Source organism: Coregonus clupeaformis, chromosome 11 (assembly GCF_020615455.1).
Source record: "Coregonus clupeaformis isolate EN_2021a chromosome 11, ASM2061545v1, whole genome shotgun sequence".
NCBI classification, from domain to species: domain Eukaryota; kingdom Metazoa; phylum Chordata; class Actinopteri; order Salmoniformes; family Salmonidae; genus Coregonus; species Coregonus clupeaformis.
Genome location: NC_059202.1, coordinates 3,153,176 through 3,175,443, shown reverse-complemented (window position 1 = coordinate 3,175,443; position 22,268 = coordinate 3,153,176). Strand labels below are relative to the sequence as shown.

The 22,268-nt window shown below is 44.9% G+C and overlaps 1 pseudogene; it reads left to right on the top strand.

Annotated features, from left to right (window-relative positions):
* Positions 1-2,716: 2,716 nt before the first annotated feature.
* LOC121577171 overlaps positions 2,717-22,268 on the top strand; it is a 35,233-nt pseudogene continuing 15,681 nt past the window's right edge.

The following is a 22,268-nucleotide window of genomic DNA, read 5'->3' as shown; positions in this document are numbered from 1 at the left end:
TTTAGAGGTATTCAAGTTCATTGTGCAGTTGTAGCCCTGTACTGAAGATGATGGTGTTATGCTTTGTTGTACCAGTGTTGCCAGTGTTGTTTTTTTGTTGTTATTCTGTCTCTCACTGTTCAAATAAACCTACCATTAAAATTATAGACTGATCATTTCTTTGTACGTGGGCAAACGTACAAAATCAGCAGGGGATCAAATACTTTTTTCCCTCACTGTACGTACATACGCACATACATACAGTTGAAGTCGGAAGTTTACATACACCTTAGCCAAATACATTTAAACTCAGTTTTTCACAATTCCTGACATTTAATCCTAGTAAAAATTCCCTGTCTTAGGTCAGTTAGGATCACCACTTTATTTTAAGAATGTGAAATGTCAGAATAATAGTAGAGATCATTATTTATTTCAGCTTTTATTTCTTTCATCACATTAACAGTGGGTCAGAAGTTTACATACACTCAATTAGTATTTGGTAGCATTGCCTTTAAATTGTTTAACTTGGGTCAAACGTTTGCGGGTAGCCTTCCACAATAAGTTGGGTGAATTTTGGCCCATTCCTCCTGACCGAGCTGGTCAGGTTTGTAGGCCTCCTTGCTTGCAAACGCTTTTTCAGTTCTGCCCACAAATGTTCTATAGGATTGAGGTCAGGGCTTTGTGATGGCCACTCCAATACCTTGACTTTGTCCTTAATCCATTTTGCCACAACTTTAGAAGTATGCTTGGGGTCATTGACCATTTGGAAGACCCATTTGCGACCAAGCTTTAACTTCCTGACTGATGTCTTGAGATGTTGCTTCAATATATCCACATAATTGTCCTTCCTCATGATGCCATCTATTTTGTGAAGTGCACCAGTCCCTCCTGCAGCAAAGCACCCCCACAGCATGATGCTGCCACCCACGTGCTTCACGGTTGGGATGGTATTTTTTGGCTTGCAAGCAACCTCCTTTTTCTTCCAAACATAACGATGGTCATTATGGCCAAACAGTTCTATTTTTGTTTCATCAGACCAGAGGACATTTCTCCAAAAGGTACGATCTTTGTCCCCATGTGCAGTTGCAAACCATAGTCTGGCTTTTTTTATGGCGGTTTTGGAGCAGTGGCTTCTTCCTTGCTAAGCGGCCTTTCAGGTTAGGTCCTCTGTAGCTCAGCTGGTAGAGCACGGCGCTTGTAACGCCAAGGTAGTGGGTTCGATCCCCGGGACCACCCATACACAAAAATGTATGCACGCATGACTAAGTCGCTTTGGATAAAAGCATCTGCTAAATGGCATATTATTATTATTATTATTATTATATAGATAATTTTGTACCTGTTTCCTCCAGCATCTTCACAAGGTCCTTTGCTGTTGTTCTGGGATTGATTTGCACTTTTCCCACCAAAGTACGTTCATCTCTAGGAGACAGAACGCATCTCCTTCCTGAGCGGTATGATGGATGCGTAGTCCCATGGTGTTTATACTTGCATACTATTGTTTGTACAGATGAACGTGGTACCTTCAGGCATTTGGAAATTGCTCCCAAGGATGAACCAGACATGTGGAGGTCTACAATTTTGTTTCTGAGGTCTTGGCTAATTTCTTTTGATTTTCCCATGATGTCAAGCAAAGAGGCACTGAGTTTGAAGGTAGGCCTTGAAATACATCCATAGGTACACCTCCAATTGACTCAAATGATTTCAATTAGCCTATCAGAAGCTTCTAAAGCCATGACATAATTTTCTGGAGTTTTCCAAGCTGTTTAAAGGCACAGTCAACGTAGTGTATGTAAACTTCTGACCCACTGGAATTGTGATACAGTGAATTGTAAGTGAAATAATCTGACAATTGTTGGAAAAATTACTTGTGTCATGCACAAAGTAGATGTCCTAACCGATATTCCATATGTAACTCTGTGTTGTTGTTTTTATCGCACTGCTTTGCTTTATCTTGGCCAGGTCGCAGTTGTAAATGAGAACTTGTTCTCAACTGGCTTACCTGGTTCAATAAAGGTAAAAAAATAAAAATAAAATAAAGAACAGGCCGAAAAGTAGACAAGAACAAACACTTAAAGAAAAACAGACGAAGAACTAACAAATCAAAGTTAACGAGTAAACACTGTTACTAAACAGGTACTAGGGAGAAGCGGCAGTCAAGCACGACGCAAGCAGATACTCTTGCCCGGGAAAATGACTACTCTTTCTGATTGTCCTACTAACGGTGCGTTGAACTGTATTCTACCCAGGATTCCCGTCATGCTGTGCAGCTCTAACTGTGTCCTCACAGGGAAGACGGCCATGGAGTACTCCAAACTCAACGAGTGCCCTCTGGACCCAGGTAGGCAAAACCTAGCTGAACACCTTACATGGGGGCCACTCTGCTCCTGGAGGGCTGCCTGCAGTATGTGCAGGCTTTTGTTCCAGCCCAGCACTGATTCAAATAATCAACTAGTGACGATTTTCAATTTAGACCTCCATTAGTCTAACCAAGGCTAGAACAAAAAACATGCACACAAGGTGGCCCATCCCTAGTACCCTGGAATGACTGCAGTAGTGCTGAGCATCAGAATGCATAGGAGTGTGTGTGTGTGAACTTGTGTCCTTGTCTCTACATCCACAGGGGGCTACTTCAATGTCAAAGGTTAGGAGAAGGTCATTCTGATCCAGGAGCAGCTGTCAAAGAACCACATCATTGTGGAGCCTCTGTGACCATGTGCTGTCACTCATATCCAGAATGACTGGACCAGATTGTTAGTCTCCCTACTTAGGCTCTAGCTGCAGTTTGGTGTAAACACTTTGCTCCTATTGATATTTCCATACCTGCTTTCTTTCATTTCCGAGCTGGTCATGGGTGCACTTCAGCCACGCTCAAGGTCCTAAACGATATTATAACCGCGATCGATAATAGACAGTACTGTGCAGCCGTTTTCACTGACCTGGCCAAGGCTTTCGACTCTGTCAACCACCGCATTCTTATTGGCAGACTAAATAGCCTTGGTTTCTCAAATGACTGCCTCGCCTGGTTCACCAACTACTTCTCTGATAGAGTTCAATGTGTCAAATCGGAGGGCCTGTTGTCCGGACCTATGGCAGTCTCTATGGGGGTGCCACAGGGTTCAATTCTTGGGCCGACTCTTTTCTCTGTGTATATCAATGACGTCGCTCTTGCTGCTGGTGACTCTCAGATCCACCTCTACGCAGACGACACCATTTTGTATACATCTGGCCCTTCATTGGACACTGTGTTAACAAACCTCCAAACGAGCTTCAATGCCATACAACACTCCTTCAGTAGCTTCCAACTGCTCTTAAACACTAGTAAAACTAAATGCATGCTCTTCAACCGAACGCTGCTTGCACCCGCCCACCCGACTAGAATCACTACTCTCGACGGGTCTGACCTAGAGTATGTGGACAACTACAAATACCTAGGTGTCTGGTTAGACTGTAAACTCTCCTTCCAGACTCACATTAAGCATCTCCAATGAAAAGTTAGATCTAGAATCGGTTTCCTATTTCGCAACAAAGCCTCCTTCACTCATGCTGCCAAACATGCCCTCGTAAAACTGACTATCCTACCGATCCTTGACTTCGGCGATGTCATTTACAAAATAGCCTCCAACACTCTACTCAGCAAATTGGATGTAGTCTATCACAGTGCCATCCGTTTTGTCTCCAAAGCCCCATATACTACCCACCACTGTGACCTGTACGCTCTTGTTGGCTGGTCCTCACTACATATTCGTCGCCAAACCCACTGGCTCCAGGCCATCTATAAATCACTGCTAGGCAAATCCCCGCCTTATCTTAGCTCATTGGTCACCATAGCAACACCCACCCGTAGTATGCGCTCCAGCAGGTATATCTCACTGGTCATCCCCAAAGCCAACACCTCCTTTGGCCGCCATTCCTTCCAGTTCTCTGCTGCCAATGACTGGAACAAATTGCAAAAATCTCTGAAGCTGGAGACACTTATCTCCCTCACTAACTTTAAGCATCAGTTGTCAGAGCACCTTACCGATCACTGCACCTGTACACAGCCCATCTGAAATTAGCCCGCCCAACTACCTCATCCCTATATTGTTATTTATTTTGCTCATTTGTACCCCAGTATCTCTATTTGCACATCATCTCTTGCACATCTATCATTCCAGTGTTAATACTAATTGTAATTATTTTGCACTATAGCCTATTTATTGCCTTACCTCCATAACTTGCTACATTTGCACACACTGTATATATATTTATTTCTGTTGTATTTTTGACTTTGTTTTGTTTTACCCCATATGTAACTCTGTGTTGTTGTTTTTATCGCACTGCTTTGCTTTATCTTGGCCAGGTCGCAGTTGTAAATGAGAACTTGTTCTCAACTGGCTTACCTGGTTAAATAAAGGTTAAATAAAAATAAAAAATAAATTAAAAAAATGATTGATTCATTATATTAATGTTTTCTCATTTATTGCTTACTTTATCATTGTAAGACTGTATTCACATGTCTGTTTATTCAAACGTCAGTTCACTTACCACCACACTCAACTCAAACTGCTGTGTAATGTGGTTATAGTTCAACCCATAAGAAGAAGAGCAGGACCAATACGATCATTAAGCAGGGACGATTCTACCTGGACGATTCTTCTATCTGTCAGAGGACGCCCCCATTGCCATTATATTCAAGGTAAGAATGTCACCTAAATCCACATGAGGGCGCTGTCTGACTAAAATATGCCTACAGAATACAGATAATGCAAGGCTCTACCATCTCTGCCCTGTTCAGCCTTGTTGTTCAATGTGTTGGTAGTGGAACCCACTTGTGCTACTCATTAAGAACTAATTTGCTAATGTAATATAAAATTAGCTAATCTAATATAAAAATCACTGTTTGTGAACATGATGCATCTATTACCATTATATAACAATTGCTACTAATTTTTGAGCTGAAAACTCTACTTTCAGTGAGTTGTCTTAGCTTTCAGTCATCCTCTACTGTTAAACATTTGGACATCTCTTTCACTCAGTAAGGTCCATAGATTAAAATTGCTATATTAACCTGTTGGCAGCAGTTTAATCGCTGATTACCTCTTGGCCAGCCCTCTACATGTCCAATGTGGCATTGTAGCATTTTGAATAATCACCAGTGTGGCGTGTTGGCCTGCCTGGTTTGTTTGCTCTACCTTCATGCATCTTGGGTGAATTTCTCCTGGCCTTCGCCGCGTTCTGCAGTGCTGCCAACCAGCACGGCCCCAGATGCATTGTGGTCCAGCCAGCCCCGTTCCCACAGCTCCTCAATAGCATTAGCAAATGTCAGAGAACCTTGTGACTCCTGCCTCACCTCTCCCTGACTTCCCTTGGCTGTACCTCTCACTTTATCTCTTCCACCTTTCACTCTGTGTACACCCACACAACCCCTTCCTCCACCCACTCCCTCACACCTCCATCTCCTGCCAACCTCACTTTTCTTGCCCCATCCACCTCTCCCATGCTCTTTGTCACATCACATCCTTTATACCTCTTTCTCCTCCACTTAATCATCCATTCACTTATACATCTCCACCATATATCCTCCTTCCAATTCCTCCACCCCTCCATACTTCCCTGATACCTCTGCCATCCACTTCAATCCTTGCCCTTAAACCTCTACCTTTCTCCTTTATTCTTTCCTTATACCTTCCCTCCATCCCTCCCTCACACATGTAATCTCGTTCATACCTCACCCTCTAATAATGTCTTCCTGTACCTCAACACCCCCCCCCCACACACACATACCTCCCATCCCCTCCTCACACAGGCTATGGGTGGGTGTGGAGAGTGACCAGCAAATGATCAGGACAGAGGAGCACTTCATGGCTAACATCTCCCCCAGCCTGGAAGAGTGCCAGAAAGCCCAAATCTTCACCCAGATACAGGTATATGATTCCATCTTTCTGCCCTCTCTGGAACCTACTCCACCTGCGGTCTGGTGAAGCTATCGCAGAGGCACTTCCTGAATGAGAGGTACAGGTGATACATGTAGCTTAGCAGGTTGTCATCCCCAAACCAACTCAACATTAACTTAAAATCAAGTCTTTAGTTACACAATCCCTTTTGCAAGTTACTTTACAAGTTACTTTGAGAGGATTTAGGAATTAATTACATTTATAGCATGGTAATTTAGGGTACGTTGACAAAGTTAACGGTTGTTGACAGTGGCTAGGTAAACAAACCCAAAGCATGGATTGCAGTCTCTTCTCTGTCCATAGAATGCTTTCAAAGCAAGGAAAAGTGATTTTGTGATTTGGGTGAACTATCACTAGTGAACACTTGGCATTAGTAGGCCCCTTCTTTTTTTCTGACCATTTGACCTTATCAGGAAAAACTCTAGGCCCTGATTATATTCTCTGAGGACTAGGACTTTGACTGTAGAATAGAACGTATTCTAACAAGAGGAGATGAGTCTTGAGTTTGGGACACAGCCTTTGTCTTGCCTAGTAATTAAAGAATAATCCTCAAATCATTTATCAATAGGACAACGTGTCCTCTTTGACATGTGTTGATGAATGCAATGCCCCAATTTGTCTGAATAAAGACCCTTATTTAGTAGGAGGAACCAGCAATGCATTGACGAGGGCCATATTAGCTTCCTAGCAACGGCCGTTGGATCAGATTTGAATGCATGTTGTTGTTGTATCTATTTAAGGTTCTCATTATACCTTTGATGTTTGATACGTCAAGCTATGCCTCAGTAGACATACAGCCTTAAATAGATATTAGACCAGGGGTGGGCAAACCTTTGGCTCGAGAGCCACATTGAGATTTGGAAATTCAACAGAGTATTTTTTGGGGGACTAATTTGTTCTTCAAAATCTATTTGTGGGCCAGGAAAAGGACATTTATTAAAACATATATAGGTCCATTATAATTTGTACAGTGAGGGGAATAAAGTATTTGATCCCCTGCTGATTTTGTACGTTTGCCCACTGACAAAGACATGATCAGTCTAATTTTAATGGTAGGTTTATTTGAACAGTGAGAGACAGAATAACAACCAAAAAATCCAGAAAAACGCATGTCAAAAATTGTATAAATTGATTTGCATTTTAATGAGGAAAATAAGTATTTGACCCCTCTGCAAAACATGACTTAGTACTTGGTGGCAAAACCCTTGTTGGCAATCATAGAGGTCAGACGTTTCTTGTAGTTGGCCACCAGGTTTGCACACATCTCAGGAGGGATTTTGTCCCACTCCTCTTTGCAGATCTTCTCCAAGTCATTAAGGTTTCGAGGCTGACGTTTGGCAACTCGAACCTTCAGCTCCCTCCACAGATTTTCTATGGGATTAAGGTCTGGAGACTGGCTAGGCCACTCCAGGACCTTAATGTGCTTCTTCTTGAGCCACTCCTTTGTTGCCTTGGCCGTGTGTTTTGGGTCATTGTCATGCTGGAATACCCATTTTCAATGCCCTGGCTGAGGGAAGGAGGTTCTCACCCAAGATTTGACGGTACATGGCCCCGTCCATCGTCCCTTTGATGCGGTGAAGTTGTCCTGTCCCCTTAGCAGAAAAACACCCCCAAAGCATAATGTTTCCACCTCCATGTTTGACGGTGGGGATGGTGTTCTTGGGGTCATAGGCATCATTCCTCCTCCTCCAAACACGGCGAGTTGAGTTGATGGCAAAGAGCTCGATTTTGGTCTCATCTGACCACAACACTTTCACCCAGTTCTCCTCTGCCAATGAACATCTGAATGATTCAAACTTCAGATGGGCCTGTATATGTGCTTTCTTGAGCATGGGGACCTTGCGGGCGCTGCAGGATTTCAGTCCTTCACGGCGTAGTGTGTTACCAATTGTTTTCTTGGTGACTATGGTCCCAGCTGCCTTGAGATCATTGACAAGATCCTCCCGTGTAGTTCTGGGCTGATTCCTCACCATTCTCATGATCATTGCAACTCCACGAGGTGAGATCTTGCATGGAGCCCCAGGCCGAGGGAGATAAACCGTTTTTTTGTGTTTCTTCCATTTGCGAATAATCGCACCAACTGTTTTGTCACCTTCTCACCAAGCTGCTTGGCGATGGTCTTGTAGCCCATTCCAGCCTTGTGTAGGTCTTCAATCTTGTCCCTGACATCCTTGGAGAGCTCTTTGGTCTTGGCCATGGTGGAGAGTTTGGAATCTGATTGATTGATTGCTTCTGTGGACAAGTGTCTTTTATACAGGTAACAAGCTGAGATTAGGAGCACTCCCTTTAAGAGTGTGCTCCTAATCTCAGCTCGTTACCTGTATAAAAGACACCTGGAAGCCAGAAATCTATCTGATTGAGAGGGGGTCAAATACTTATTTCCCTCATTAAAATGCAAATCAATTTATAACATTTTTGACATGCGTTTTTCTGGATTTTGTTGTTGTTATTATGTCACTCACTGTTCAAATAAACCTACCATTAAAACTATAGACTGATCATTTCTTTGTCAGTGGGCAAACGTACAAAATCAGCCAGGGATCAAATACTTTTTTCCCTCACTGTACATAGTGCATTCAGAAAGTATTTACACCCCTTGACTTTTTCCACATTTTGTTGTGACAAAATGGGCTTAAATTGATTTAATTGTCTACACAAAATACTCTGTCAAAGTGGAAGAAAAATTCAAACATTTGTAAATAAAAAAATATGCACAGTACCAGTCAAAAGTTTGGGCACAGCTACTCATTCAAGGGTTTTTCTTTATTTTTACTATTTCCTACATTGTAGAATAATAGTGAAGACATCAAAACTATGAAATAACACATATGGAATCATGTAGTAACCAAAAAAGTGTTAGAAGACCATTTTCAGGTCTTGCCATAGAATTCCAAGCAGATTTAAGTCAAAACTGTAACTCAGCCACTCAGGAACATTCACTGTCTTCTTGGTAAGCAACTCAAGTGTAGATTTGGCTTTGTGTTTTAGGTTATTGTGCTGCTGAAAGGTAAATTCATCTCCCAGTGTCTGGTGGAAAGCAGACTGAACCAGGTTTTCCTCTAGGATTTTGCCTCCATTCAGTTTCTTTCTTTATCCTGAAAAACACCCCAGTCCTTAACAATTACAAGCATATCCATAACACGATGCAGCCACCACTATGCTTTAAAATATGGAGAGTGGTAATCAAATCAAATCCAGCTTTATTTATACAGCACTTTGCAGACATGGAATGCAACACATTCACAGGAGAAAACTAATACAAAACAATGAAAATAAAAGTTGAAATATTTACTACATAACAAACATAAGATAAAAAACAAAATAATGACAAGAACTGAACGACATAACACATAAGTAATGTGTTGTATTGGATTTGCCCCAAACATAACACTTTGTATTCAGGACAAAAAGTTAATTGCTTTGACAAATTTTTTGCAGTTGTGATGCTTGTGATAGAAGGAGTCAGGCGCAGGAGAGTAATACTCATCCAAAGAGTTTATTCCGTCGATAAACAGTTGCGCAAGCATGCGACAACAAAACTCAGGCACAGGGGAAATATCTACCCTGGCAACAACAAGGTAAGGGTAGCTCAACCGAGCTACACACAGCTCACTACAAACAATCACCCACACAGACAAGGAAGCAGAGGGAACACTTATACAATGACTAATTGGGGATAAGGACCAGGTGTGTGTGATTAATTAGACAATACAAGTGGAGTGATGATAAATGGATCGGCAGCAGCTAGTAAGCCGGTGACGACGAACGCCGAAACCTGCCTGAACAAGGAGGGGAGGCAGCCTCGGCGGAAGTCGTGACAGTACCCCCACTTTCACGCGCGGCTCCAGCAGCGCGCCGACCCCGGCCTCGGGGATGGCCAGGAGGACGCGGAGCAGGGCGAGCCGGATGGCGACGGTGGAAATCCCGTAACATGGAGGGATCGAGGATATCCCTCACCGGAACCCCGGAACATACCCCTCCCACTCCACGAGGTACTGAAGGCCCCCCACCCGACGCCTCGAATCCAGGATGGAACGGACAGACTACGCCGGGGCCCCCTCGATGTCCAGAGGAGGTGGAGGGACCTCCCGCACCTCAGACTCCTGGAGCGGACCAACTACCACCGGCCTGAGGAGAGACACATGAAACGAGGGGTTAATACGGTAATCAGGGGGAAGTAATAACCTATAAGTGACCTCGTTGACTCTCCTCAGGACTTTGAACGGCCCCACAAACCGCGGGCTCAGCTTCCGGCAGGGCAGGCTTCCGGGGTGGAAACGGGCAGACCCCTACCAGGACATCCTCTGGCTGCCAGCAGGTTGTCCAACCGAATGGTCATGTCCACCATTTTATCGAAGGACAACATGGTGTCCCAGCAGGCTAGCTACCGTCGGACGTCCTCCCGCAGATGGCACCGGAAATGGTAGATCAGGGCCCGCTCGTTCCACCCGGACCCCGCTGCCAGCGTCCGGAACTCCAACGCGAAGTCCTGCGCGGCCCTCGTCCCCTGCCTCAGGTGGACCAGTCGCTCACCCGCCTCTCCGGAACTCCAACGCGAAGTCCTGCGCGGCCCTCGTCCCCTGCCTCAGGTGGACCAGTCGCTCACCCGCCTCTCGACCCTCGGCGGGTGGTCGAATACCGCCCGAAAAAGGCGAGTGAACTCCCTATAGTCCTCCAATGCGGCTCCTCCTTTGTTCCACACCGCGTTGGCCCACTCCAGGGCTTTCCCACAGAGGCAGGAAACGAGGACGGACACCTTCTCCCGCTCTGATGGTGCCGGCCTGATGCTGGCGAAGTAAAGCGCCAATTGGAGGAGGAATCCCTGGCACAGCGCCACTGTCCCCTCAAACGCCCGTGGTCGGGATATCTGGATCCCTGCTGGGGTGTAGGTGGCTGGATCCGGTTGGCCAGCTGGTCTCGACAGATCGGGTCTGCTCCTGTCCAGGCGTTGGACGACCTGAAGAACCCGATCCATCGCTTCCCCCAAGCTGGCCAGCATCGTGGAGTGCTCCTGGACCCGATCTGGATCAAATCCAGCTTTATTTATACAGCACTTTGCAGACATGGAATGCAACACATTCACAGGAGAAAACTAATACAAAACAATGAAAATAAAAGTTGAAATATTTACTACAAACAAACATAAGATAAAAAACAAAATAATGACAAGAACTGAACGACATAACACATAAGTAATGTGTTGTATTGGATTTGCCCCAAACATAACACTTTGTATTCAGGACAAAAAGTTAATTGCTTTGACACATTTTTTGCAGTTGTGATGCTTGTGATAGAAGGAGTCAGGCGCAGGAGAGTAATACTCATCCAAAGAGTTTATTCCGTCGATAAACTGTTGCACAAGCATGCGACAACAAAACTCAGGCACAGGGGAAATATCTACCCTGGCAACAACAAGGTAAGGGTAGCTCAACCGAGCTACACACAGCTCACTACAAACAATCACCCACACAGACAAGGAAGCAGAGGGAACACTTATACAATGACTAATTGGGGATAAGGACCAGGTGTGTGTGATTAATTAGACAATACAAGTGGAGTGATGATAAATGGATTGGCAGCAGCTAGTAAGCCGGTGACGACGAACGCCGAAACCTGCCCGAACAAGGAGGGGAGGCAGCCTCGGCGGAAGTCGTGACAGCAGTATTACTTTAGTGCCTTGTTGCAAACAGAATGCATGTTTTGTAATATTTTTTATTACGTACAAGCTGCCATCTTTTCACTCTGTCAATTAGGTTAGTATTGTGGAGTAACTATATTGTTGTTGATCCATCCTCAGTTTTCTCAGCCATTAAACTATGTAACTGTTTTAAAGTCACCATTGGCCTCATGGTGAAATCCCTGAGTGATTTCCTTCCTCTTCGGCAACTGAGTTAGGAAGGACACCTGTCTTTGTAGGGACTGGGTGTATTGATACACCATCCAAAGTGTAATTAATAACTTCACCATGCTCAATGGGATATTCAATGTATTTTTTTGTTGTTGTTGCCATCTACCAATAGGTGCCCTTCATTGCGAGGCATTGGAAAACCTCCCTGGTCTTTGTTGTTGAATCTGTGTTTGAAATTCACTGCTCGACTGAGGGACCTTACAGATAATTGTATGTGTGGGGTACAGAGATGAGGTAGTCATTATAAAATCATGTTAAACACTATTATTGTCCATACAACTTATTATGTGACTTGTTAAGCACATTTTTACTCCTGAACTTATTTAGGCTTGCCATAACAAAGGATTTGAATACTTATTGACTCAAGACATTTCAGCTTTTCATTTGTAATTAATTTGTAAAAAACATAATTCCACTTTGACATTACAGAGTATTATGTGTAGGCCAGTGACAAAACATCTCTCAATGTAATCCATTTTAATTCACGCTGTAACACAACAAAATGTGGAAAAAGTTGAGGGGTGTTAATACTTAAGAACGAGGGGTGTTAAACATTAAGAACACCTGCTCTTTCCATGATATAGACTGACCAGGTGAATCCAGGTGAAAGCTATGATCCCTTATTGATGTAATTTGTTAAATCCACTTCCATCAGTGTAGATGAAGGGGAGGAGACGTGTTAAAGAAAGATTTTTAAGCTTTGAGACATTGATAGTATATGCGTGCCATTCAGAGGGTGAATGGGGAAGACAAACGATTTAAGTGCCTTTGAACGGTTTATGGTAGTAGGTGCCAGGTGCACCGGTTTATGTCAAGGACTGCAACGCTGCTGGGTTTTTCACGCTCAACAGTTTCCCGTGTGTATCAAAAATGGTCCACCACCCAACATACATCCAGCCAACTTGACACAATTGTGGGAAGCATTGGAGTCAACATGGGCCAGCATCCCTGTGAAACGCTTTTGACACCTTGTAGAGTCCATGCCACGATGAATTGAGGCTGTACTGAGTGCAAAAGGGGGGTGCAACTCAATATCAGGAAGGTGTTCCTAATGTTTGGTAAACTCAGTGTATATCGAAGGCTAATCACGTAACCACGGGTCTATGATCTAAGCGGCGCATTTAGTTAACCACAGTTTGTTTTGTTTTGATTTGTTTACACTAAATCCACCGCAGGCCGCATTTAATCGGCCTTAGGTTGCACCCCTACTATATACTGTAGGTACAGTGGGGAGAACAAGTATTTGATACACTGCCGATTTTGCAGGTTTTCCTACTTACAGAGCATGCAGTGGTCTGTAATTTTTTATCATAGGTACACTTCAACTGTGAGAGACGGAATCTAAAACAAAAATCCAGAAAATCACATTGTATGATTTTTAAGTAATTAATTTGCATTTTATTGCATGACATAAGTATTTGATCACCTACCAACCAGTAAGAATTCCGTCTCTCACAGACCTGTTAGTTTTTCTTTTAAGAAGCCCTCCTGTTCTCCACTCATTACCTGTATTAACTGCACCCGTTTGAACTCGTTACCTGTATAAAAGACACCTGTCCACACACTCAATCAAACAGACTCCAACCTCTCCACAATGGCCAAGACCAGAGAGCTGTGTAAGGACATCAGGGATAAAATTGTAGATCTGCACAAGGCTGGGATGGGCTACAGGACAATAGGCAAGCAGCTTGGTGAGAAGGCAACAACTGTTGGTGCAATTATTAGAAAATGGAAGAAGTTCAAGATGACGGTCAATCACCCTCGGTCTGGGGCTCCATGCAAGATCTCACCTCGTGGGGCATCAATGATCGTGAGGGGTCAGCCCAGAACTACACGGCAGGACCTGGTCAATGACCTGAAGAGAGCTGGGACCACAGTCTCAAAGAAAACCATTAGTAACACACTACGCCGTCATGGATTAAAATCCTGCAGCGCACGCAAGGTCCCCCTGCTCAAGCCAGCGCATGTCCAGGCCCGTCTGAAGTTTGCCAAGGACCATCTGGATGATTCAGAGGAGGAATGGGAGAAGGTCATGTGGTCTGATGAGATAAAAATAGAGCTTTTTGGTCTAAACCACTCGCCGTGTTTGGAGGAAGAAGAAGGATGAGTACAACTCCAAGAACACCATCCCAACCGTGAAGCATGGAGGTGGAAACGTCATTCTTTGGGGATGCTTTTCTGCAAAGGGGACAGGACAACTGCACCGTATTGAGGGGAGGATGGATGGGGCCATGTATCATGAGATCTTGGCCAACAACCTCCTTCCCTCAGTAAGAGCATTGAAGATGGGTCGTGGCTGGGTCTTCCAGCATGACAACGACCCGAAACACACAGCCAGGGCAACTAAGGAGTGGCTCCGTAAGAAGCATCTCAAGGTCCTGGAGTGGCCTAGCCAGTCTCCAGACCTGAACCCAATAGAAAATCTTTGGAGGGAGCTGAAAGTCCGTATTGCCCAGCGACAGCCCCGAAACCTGAAGGATCTGGAGAAGGTCTGTATGGAGGAGTGGGCCAAAATCCCTGCTGCAGTGTGTGCAAACCTGGTCAAGACCTACAGGAAACGTATGATCTCTGTAATTGCAAACAAAGGTTTCTGTACCAAATATTAAGTTCTGCTTTTCTGATGTCTCAAATACTTATGTCATGCAATAAAATGCAAATTAATTACTTAAAAATCATACAATGTGATTTTCTGGATTTTTGTTTTAGATTCCGTCTCTCGCAGTTGAAGTGTACCTATGATAAAAATTACAGACTTCTACATGCTTTGTAAGTAGGAAAACCTGCAAAATCTGCAGTGTATCAAATACTTGTTCTCCCCACTGTATGTCTATTTAAATGGAAAATATGTTGTTTGTTGAAGCAAAAATAGCTTTTATAAATGTCAATGTTCTATTGTACATGCATTTCATAAAGCTCACAAATGACAAGACCATGAGTTCTTTGGACTTACTGTTTTTACACATGATAATTGTGTTTGCCATTATTGTAGCGTAAAACACAGGACAGGACATGGTTGAACAGGCTGGCATGGTTGACTCTTCACTGGTTGTCCTCGGTAGCCAATGGTTATAGCCTGCAGGGTGGGTGGTCTGGGAGGACGCGCTCAGTCTCACTGACCTCTCTAGAGCACGACACAGACTATTGCTGACTCAGGTGTGACCGTGGTGTGTGTGTTGTATGCGTGTGTGGGTGTCGAGGGGGGTGGGGCATAAGGGCTGACACATCCCTGGTCGTGGCTTTTGTGATTCACTTGACCTGCTACAACTCTGATCCCTCAGAATGTTAATTTGTTTCCTTCTTTTCTTCTCGTGACAATGAACGTGCATCTCACATTTTCATTACTTTAGAATTACGCCTCCGGTTCTTTCTTTTAAAGTTTGTCACTTTGTGATCTGAGATACAGCTTGCCTGTTTTATATTGCTGTGCAGTTTCAGATTTTGTATTCTCATATCCTTCTGTATGCATTCCCTAGGCTCTGAAATACAGTACCAGTCAAAAGTTTGGACACACCTACTCATTCCAGGGTTTTTCTTTTTACTATTTTCTACATTGTAGAATAATAGTGAAGACATCAAAACTATGAAATAACACATATGGAATCATGTAGTAAACAAAAAAGTGTTAAACAAATCAAAATATATTTTATATACACTTTTGGCATTCTCTCAACCAGCTTCACCTGGAATGCTTTTCCAAAACTCTTGAAGTTCCCACATATGCTGAGCTCTTGTTGGCTGCTTTTCCTTCACTCTGCGGTCCGACTCATCCCAAACCATATCAATTGGGTTGAGGTCGAAAATTTGTGGAGGCCAGGTCATCTGATGCAGCACTCCATCACTCTCCTTCTTGGTTAAATAGCCCTTACACATCCTGGAGGTGTGTTGAGTCATTGTCCTGTTGAAAAACAAATGATTGTCCCACTAAGCCCAAACCAGATGGGATGGCGTATCACTGCAGAATGCTGGGTGGTAGCCATGCTGGTTATGTGTGCCTTGAATTCTAAATAAATCACAGACAGTGTCACCAGCAAAGCACCCCCACACCATAACACCTCCTCCTCCATGCTTCATGGTGGGAACTACACTTGCGGAGATCATCCGTTCACCCACACCGCGTCTCACAAAACCACGGCAGTTGGAACCAAAAATCTCCAATTTGGACTCCAGACCAAAGGACAAATTTCCACCGGTCTAATGTCCATTGCTCATGTTTCTTGGCCCAAGCAGGTCTCTTCTTCTTATTGGTGTCCTTTTAGTAGTGGTTTCTTTGCAGCAATTTGACCATGAAGGCCTGATTCACACAGTCTCCTCTGAACAGTCGATGTTGAGATGTGTCTGTTACTTGAAATCTGTGAAGCATTTATTTGGGCTACAATTACTGAGGCTGGTAACTCTAATGAACTTATCCTCTGCAGCAGAGGTAACTGTGGGTCTGCCATTCCTGTGGCGGTCCTCATGAGAGCCAGTTTCATCATAGCGCTTGATGGTTTTTGCGACTGCACTTGAAGAAACTTTCAAAGTTCTTGAAATGTTCCGTATTGACTGACCTTCATGTCTTAAAGTAATGATGGACTGTTGTTTCTCTTTGCTTATTTGAGCTGTTCTTACCATAATATGGACTTGGTATACCCCCCCTACCTTTTCACAACACAACTGATTGTCTAAAACGCATTAAGAAGGAAAGAAATTCCACAAATTAACTTTTAAGAAGGCACACCTGTTAATTGAAATGCATTCCCGGTGACTATCTCATGAAGCTGGTTGAGAGAATGCCAAGAGTGTGCAAAGCTGTCATCAAGGCAAAGGGTAGCTACTTTGAAGAATCTCTAATATAAAATATATTTTGATTTGTTTTAAAAAATGTGGTTACTACATGATTCCATGTGTTATTTCATAGTTTTGATGTCTTCACTATTATTCTACAATGTAAAAATAAATAAAAACCCTTGAATGAGTAGCTGTGTCCAAACTTTTGACTGGTACTGTACATTGGGAATAAGGTGCGGAGACGGTGCATGTGGGGAAGGCCCAAGAAGACCAAGATGGAGGGAGCCAGAGAGCTGTTGGCTTCCCTCATCCTCACTCATGTACCTGCAAGTGCTATCAGATTGACCACACCAAGAACAGCTTTATACACACCTGCCATGCCCAGTGTGGCATGGGATTTACTATGGAACTATCAGCAGTGAGATAGGTGTTGGTAGGGTTAACCACTGTGCTCACCATACCGTAAGATAATTTAGTTTTGTCACCTGTACCCTTACCTATTCTTTGTTAATATGGCTATAAGTGTGTTACCATAGAACCCATTCCATATCATTTAGTTAGCTGGATCAACCCTCTTTATTTTGTATATTGCAGTCAAAAACGTTCCTCAATGGTCCACTTAGGTTTGATCGAGTGACGTCCTACTACTACCAGGGTTGGGGTCAATTCCATGCCAATTCAGGAAGTAAACTGAAGTTCAAATTCCAATTTTCTTCATTGCTAATCTGAGAAATTGCAATTGTAATTTCAGTTTACTTCCTGAATTGACTTTGAAATGGAATTGACCCCCACCAACCCTGTATTTTATTCCACCTCCAGGTGAAGGAGTATAACTTCCGGGCCAAGTGTATTTACCTGGCGGTGATGGTGCGCAGGGTGATCCTGGCCCAAGGAGAGAACAAGGTGGATGACAGAGACTACTATGGCAACAAGCGTCTGGAGTTGGCTGGACAGGTAGCTCCATCGACAGAATCAGGGTCTGTTTTTCTCCATCCTAATATAACCTTTGTGTCCTAACATAACCTCTCTCTCCTAATATAACCTCTGTCCTAGTATAACCTCTCTATCCTAATAGTAAAATATTATTCCTGCGAACTTCCTCTGTGTGTGTTTAGTTTACTCCCTCAGTTAGTAGACTCCAGTACATTGTCTATGCAGACTGCACATTGGCCTATAGATTTACTTTATCACATTGGGATGCACAGACTTACGCTAGATATACAAAAGTATGTGGACATCTCTTCAAATTAGTGGATTCGGCTATTTCAGCCACACCCATTGCTGACAGGTATATAACATCGAGCACACAGCCATTCAATCTCCATAGACAAACATTAGCAGTAGAATGGCCTTACTGAAGGCCCTACCGTAAGTGCTGATATTGTGAAATGGAAACATCTAGGTGGAACAACGGCTCAGCCAGGAGGTGGTAGGCCACACAAGCTCACAGAACGTTGCAACACTCATTACCAAGTTCCAAACTGCCTCTGGAAGCAACATCAGCACAATAACTGTTGGTCGGGAGCTTAATGAAATGGGTTTCCATGGCCGAACAGCCGCACACAAGCCTAAGATCACCATGTGCAATGCCAAGCGTCGGTTGGAGTGCTGTAAAGCTTGCCACCATTGGACTCTGGAGCAGTGGAAACACGTTCTCTGGATTGATGAATCACGCTTCACAATCTAGGTTTGGCGGATGCCAGGAGAACGCTACCTGCCCGAATGCATAGTGCCAACTGTAAAGTTTGCTGGAGAAGGAATAATGGTCTGGGGCTGTTTTTCGTGGTTCGGGCTAGGTCCCTTAGTTCCAGTGAAGGGAAATCTTAATGCTACAACATACAATGACATTCTAGACAATTCTGTGCTTCCAACTTTATGGCAACAGTTTGGGGAAGGGCCTTTCCTGTTTCAGCATGACAATGCCCCCTTGCACAAAGCGAGGTCCGTACAGAAATGGTTTGTCGAGATCGGTGTGGAAGAACTTGACTGGCCTGCACAGAGTCCTGACCTCAACCACATCGAACACCTTTGGGATGAATTGGAATGCCGACTGCGAGCCAGGCCTAATCGCCCAACATCAGTGCCCGACCTCACTAATGCCGTTGTGGCTGAATGGAAGCAGGTCTCCGCAGCAATCTAGTGGAAATCCTTCCCAGAAGAGTGGAGGCTGTTATAGCAGCAAAGGGGGGACCAACTCCATATTAATGTTCATGATATATTGGAATGAGATGTTCGACTAGCAGGTGTCCACATATTTTTGGTCATGTAGTGTGCCTGAGTACATTAGGCTGTGCAGACTTCCTTTTACACATTTGCCTGTACAGACTTCCTCCAGCACAGAGGCATATAGTTGGCTGCTCCACAGTGTAGATAAGCACAGCCTGGGTCTATCTGCACAGTAGGACTCACTCACGCTGTTCTGTAATTAAATTATGATGACTGTCAGCATTTAATGCTAATGTTTCAAAGGGGCTGGTTGTGTGACAGTGCTGTACATGCTCAATGCTGGTGCCCATGGGATGAATGGGTTGTATAGCTCCAAGGTAGAAGTTGCCTGCATTCACAGATCTTGGATCATTTTACCATCCTCTAATCCCAACCTTAATCTTTAGCGGTGAAACCCCAAACTGACTTTTAATCTGCTCCTCCTCCCCAGTCAAAACGATGGTCTCTATACGCAGTGCTAAATCTCTACGTACTTTCTACTTATCTGAGAACTGATCCCAGGCCGTTGGTAGTAGAGACCGACTCTGCACCATCCTCCCCATGCCCTGATCCCAGGCCTGTGCTAGTGGATATAGACTCCACACCAGCCTCCCCATGCCCTGATCCCAGGCTTGTGCTAGTGGATTTAGACTTCACACCAGCCTCCCCATGCCCTGATCCCAGGCCTGTGCTAGTGGATATAGACTCCACACCAGCCTCCCCATGCCTGATCCCAGGCTTGTGCTAGTGGATTTAGACTTCACACCAGCCTCCCCATGCCCTGATCCCAGGCCTGTGCTAGTGGATATAGACTCCACACCAGCCTCCCCATGCCCTGATCCCAGGCCTGTGCTAGTGGATTTAGACTCCACACCAGCCTCCCCATGCCCTGATCCCAGGCCTGTGCTAGTGGATTTAGACTCCACACCAGCCTCCCCATGCCCTGATCCCAGGCCTGTGCTAGTGGATTTAGACTCCACACCAGCCTCCCCATGCCCTCACCTGTGTCTTTATTCTCACCCCTCTCCCTCCTTTATTAATACCTTCATTATTTTCCTCCCGCTTTGTTGTTGCCTGTTTTTGTTTTCCTCATCCTCCCCTCATCCCTTCCTCCCTCCCCGCCTTGCTCTGTATTCCCGCCTTGACTGGCTTTGTCAAGGGGAGAGATACGCAGCAGCGGTACCAAAATCCCAGGGCCGGGGAAGCGTAGGGATTTTTCCGCGCTGTGACAAAAGAATGGCCGCCTTGACTGGAGCGATTGAGCTAATCCTGCAGGCCCCAGCTCTGATAATGTAATTACGGCTGTCTTAAGGCCTTTAATTTCCCCCCGCCCCGACCTGCTCTGGCTGAGGAGTGGGGACGAGGTGGGGGTGGAGGGGGGTACAGGGCCTCCTTTCAATAGGGGGCTTATGCACTTAGAACGCCCAGCAATCTCCTCTCTCTCCAATTATGATTCCCTGACATTCAACTAATTGGCCCGGCTGCGCAACGGAAGCTTAATTTCTTTATTATTAATTTTGCCGGTGCTGCTTGTTTGTTTTGATGTATGCAAATGTGTCAGGAGGGTTGGTGGGGGGTTGAGCGAAAGAGAGAACGAAAGAGAGAGGTTCCATAGTGAAAGCCTTACTGGGTAGAGGAAAGGAGAGAAGAGAGACCTGGGAGAGAAGCCAGGTCAGGCTTATCTCAGGGTTGGCACACCTGGTTATTAAATCTGTCTCTTTGGTCATTTTCTCTGAGCTGATAATGGAGAGGAACAGAACAGCTGGCAGCAGAAGCCAAGAGAACTGGGAGAACAGAGGGTTTGCCTTGCCTGTGGCTCCAGGGGATATGACTATCTCTCTGAGTATTGTTGTTTCACATCTAGTTCGTTGCATCGGAGACTCGGTCTGTAACTTCCAGTGTTGAGTTTTGATGTTTCCACTGTGTCCGTTTTTGCCTTTTGGATCATAATTAATCAGATTGTTATGGACAGGGAGGACCTGATCCTAGATCAGCACTCCTTCTCAGAGACACTTAATAAATATGAGCTCAGACACACCAGTAGTGTTTGCTGGTCGAGACCTATTTTACAGGGTGGTCCCTGAAACACAGCGCACTGAACGATCGGCAGACGAACGCTAGAACTACATTCGGTGCGAGCCTTAACACTCTCTCTCCCCCTCTGGCTAGCTGCTGTCTCTGCTGTTTGTGGATCTCTTTAAGAATTTCAACTCGGAGCTGAAAAAGATATCAGACCAGATCATCCCCAAGCAGCGAGCGGCCCAGTTCGACATAGTCAAACACATGCGCCAGGACCAGATCACCAACGGCATGGTCAACGCCATCTCCACCGTGAGTGCTGTATCAAGATCTGGTCCCTTATGCCAGACAGAGCATGTGGTATCCAAATGGATTGACATATGGCAAAAGGGGATTTGACCTGTCTGTGCCCCCAGGGGAACTGGTCCCTGAAGATGGACCGTCAGGGTGTGACACAGGTGCTGTCCCGTCTCGCCTTCATCTCGGCTTTAGGCATGATGACCAGGACCTCCTCCCAGTTGGAGAAGACCAGGAAGGTCAGCGGACCCCGCTCCCTGCAGCCCTCCCAGTGGGGCATGTTGTGCCTCTCCGACACCCCTGAGGGAGAGGTGAGTCAGAGAGAGAGAGAGCGAGACACGGACAGACAGACAGTCACATATATACATATTGGCAAGCACGCACACATAATTGAGCAAACACATACACCATGGCCCCCATAAACCCCATATACCATGCACACGCACACTAATGCAAAAACGCCTACTGTGTAAAACCAACATGTCTGAATATTGAACTGCTGCTCATAAAATGATATTTATTTTTAGTCCTGGACAACCCTAACCCTAATGCCAGTTCTAGATGGTGTTGCCTTGGCCTGTGTATATCAGCTTCTGACCAGTGGTTGTGTCCTGTCGTGTCCTAGGCCTGTGGTCTGGTGAAGAACCTGGCCCTGATGACCCACATCACCACAGACATGGAGGACGGCCCCATCATCAAGCTGGCCTTCAACCTGGGAGTGGAGGACGTCCACCTGCTGTGTGGAGAAGAGCTCTCCTACCCCAGTGTCTTCCTGGTCTTCCTCAATGGTGACCACACATACGCACACACACAGGCGCACATGCACGCCCACATGCACACACACCAGACATCCAAAGGCATACGCATAAGCACTTGATACACATAACCAGCAGTATGCTCTCAAGCCAGGATTGTTACTGGTGGCTTTTCCCTTGTGTTTGATTCCTTAAAAACTGCTTCTCTTCTTAAGCCTTCCTCTGATTTTCAATACAGTGCCTCAAACATGAAGGGAAAGAACATGGAACGTCCAGTTTACAGACAGCATATGTTGTTCTTCATACAGTGTGTCTGATGAGCTATTAATTTAGTGCTACTAATGTGCAATGAAAAAGTCTGGCCTGGGTCCATTAATTAGTGTATATGTTTTTCAAGCCACT